At 42.9% G+C, this 2971-nt stretch overlaps 1 long non-coding RNA gene across 1 annotated transcript; it reads left to right on the top strand.

The window, feature by feature from the left end:
- The first annotated feature begins 309 nt into the window (after positions 1 to 309).
- On the top strand, positions 310 to 2733 carry LOC122939676. Its single transcript, XR_006390133.1, has 3 exons — positions 310 to 418; positions 742 to 1128; positions 2264 to 2733. It is a non-coding gene; the product is annotated as an uncharacterized LOC122939676 (long non-coding RNA).
- The last annotated feature ends 238 nt before the right edge of the window (positions 2734 to 2971 follow it).

Genomic DNA, 2971 nt, shown 5'->3' with positions numbered 1-2971 from the left:
CCTTTGATGAAATTTAAGCAAGATTTGATTACTATTCTGCAAGCGGGGGTTGAACAAGGTGTCATTTCAGAGAAACAGAGTGCCCATTTGTTATCAGACCATCCTGTGATTCCAACACTGTATCTCCTGCCTAAGATTCACAAAGATCCAAGGAAGCCCCCTGGGCGGCCCATCGTATCAGGGGTGAATGGCTTAAACGATGTGATCTGTAAATATATTGATCATTTTTTACAGCCATTGGTGGAGGGCTTACCAACACATTTAAAAGACACAATGGATATTTTGAGGAAAATGGAAGAAATGCAACTCGAACCTGATATGTTGATTGCCACATGCGATGTGGAATCCCTCTACACCTCAATCAAACATCACGATGGGTTGGAGGCCACAGAATTCTTCTTGAAAACTACGAGTATGGGTAAGGAGAAGTGTAATTTTATCTTAACCCTTTTGAGGTATGTCCTTACCCATAACTTTTTCTTGTTTGGGGGGTCCTTCTACCTACAGCTCCAGGGTACGGCGATGGGGGCGGCATGTGCGCCCTCATATGCAAATCTGTTCCTGGGGCTGTGGGAGAGGGACATCCTGCAGTCCAGTCCCCTGCCAGAATCCAGTAAGGTACAGTACTGGGGTAGGTACATAGATGATGTGCTGATTATCTGGCAGGGGACTGAGGAGGAATTTGCCAATTACATTCGGCAACTGAATAATAACACCAAGAATATAAAACTTACTTTTAAGGTGGCTCGCACGAATGTGGATTTTCTGGATGTGAAGTTCCAGGTGGATGAGACTGGTCATCTGGGTACCAACCTATATCGTAAGGAAACCTCTGTAAATGCATTACTACATGCAGAATCTTCACACCCTGGCAACCTGATAAAAAGCATCCCAGTGGGACAGTTCCTGCGGGCGCGCAGGATCTGTTCATCGGATGGGTTGTTCGAGATACAAGCTGAAGATCTGAGGAGAAGATTCACAGAGAGGGGATACAGTAACCGATGTATAGAGAAGGCATACAGGAGAGCGCGTCTTTCGAAGAGAAGTGATCTACTCTATAAGAAACATACTCAGCAGGATTCTCAGCCGATCAGGTTCATCACAGGATATAACAGCAAATGGAAAGAGGTAAACATGGCTTTAAAGAAATATTGGAGCATGTTGACCTCTGATCCCCAGTTAAAAGAAGTGATCTCCCCACATGCTTCCACAACATTTCGCAGGTCTAAAAACCTGCGTGATCAATTGGTCCGCAGCCATTATGCCCGTAAAGAGGTAAGAATGCTAGGCAGTAAAGGGCCACCGTGGGGGAGCAAAGCATGTGGGAAGTGTGTTGCATGTACAAACATGGACAGGGCAACCCACTTCCATAATTCGACAGGAGACAAGGTGTACAAGATTACACATACAATCACATGTACGACCACTGGGGTCATTTACTGGGCTAGCTGTCCTTGCAATCTCATTTATGTGGGACTAACATCCCGACAGTTCAAAAGAAGGGTGAGAGAACACGTTCTTTCTATTGAGGCAGCGAAAGAGGAGGAGGATTTTGCACAATTAAAAACCCTGCCGAGACACTTTAAAGAAAATCATGACTCGGATGGTACCCTGTTGAGGGTCAGGGGAATCGATAGAGTGCTCATCTCCCCCAGAGGAGGGGATTGGAAGAAGACCTTGGCCCAAAAAGAGAGCAAGTGGATATTCTTACTCAATACAGTCGCACCATCTGGTCTGAACGAAGGCAATAGCTTTGCATCATTCCTCTAGCTGGTGCGGCTTTGACGAAATGTGTGTCTTGATCTTGCTTCTCTTTCCTTTTGTTCGTTGGCTTTTTCTCCCTCCCCCTTTCTTTCCTTCTTCTCCCCTTCTCCCTTTCCTTCCCTTCCCCTTCTTCTCTTCCCCTCTTTTTCCGCCCCTTTCCCTCCCCTCCCCCCCCCCCTCCCCCTTCTTTTCCTTCCTTCCCCCCTTCCCTTCCTCCCTTTTTCTCTCCCCTTTCCCCTCTCCTCCTCCCCCCCCCTTTTCCCCCCCCCTCTAGTTTCTCCATTCAACGTTTGGTAGTGCATTCCTCGGTATTCTCAGTTGGTAGCCTATGTCAGCTGGCACCATCTGGGTTTTTACCCCCGGGTCTGGGTCTAATGCTCAGGACTTATTGTTTTTAACAGTCATTTTTTAATGGTTTAATTTTTGTATTTTAACAGGTCCTGTTATATATTTCGTGTCTGATTTTGTCTATACTCATAACATCGTTTATATGTTTTAGATGGAGAGATGAATGTTTGTTGCCCGCTGCAACTGACCCTGTTCGCGATTAAGGATTTAGGACATTGGAAGGACCATGTCAGGGATACCACTGCCATCCCCTTAGATGGATAACCCGAAACTATGTTTAGAACTACTATATTGCAGTATATCGATTTTAATCTACTTTTGTATCTTTGTATTTGTGTATTGACCCATGGTGATTATATATGTAGCACATCATTTATCTGGTTATGCTAATGTCCAGTCTTACCATTTATGATTGTCCTGTAACTAATATCAGCATGTAAATAATGCATACTGCACCATTATTATTTTTGCACTGCATGAGCACCGAGCACTTTTTGCACTTGAGCACTTTTTATACATATTAGGCTTTCCTAGTATGCTATGAGATATTTATATATTCATATATTTTATATATTTAGGTTTGTATATATGTTTTGATGAATTACATAAATCATGCTCACTTTTTGGGTTTACATCAGGGTCAATGGAAAGGATCCAAATACAGAGAAGGTTATATTATATTATTTTGTTATAGATATATATAGTGATAAGGGGGGTTGAAGTGATCTGAGGAGACATCCCTGGTGGATACAGGACAACCATTGACTTTTGACTTCTGATTAGATATGTGCTAGATTATTACTTATTTATTCTTTATTAACTATTTATTAAATATATATATTAGGATAGAGGAATGAAT

Source organism: Bufo gargarizans, chromosome 5 (assembly GCF_014858855.1).
Source record: "Bufo gargarizans isolate SCDJY-AF-19 chromosome 5, ASM1485885v1, whole genome shotgun sequence".
NCBI classification, from domain to species: Eukaryota; Metazoa; Chordata; class Amphibia; order Anura; family Bufonidae; genus Bufo; species Bufo gargarizans.
The sequence above is the reverse complement of the archived record's forward strand: the minus strand, read 5'-3'. Positions and strand labels throughout refer to the sequence as shown.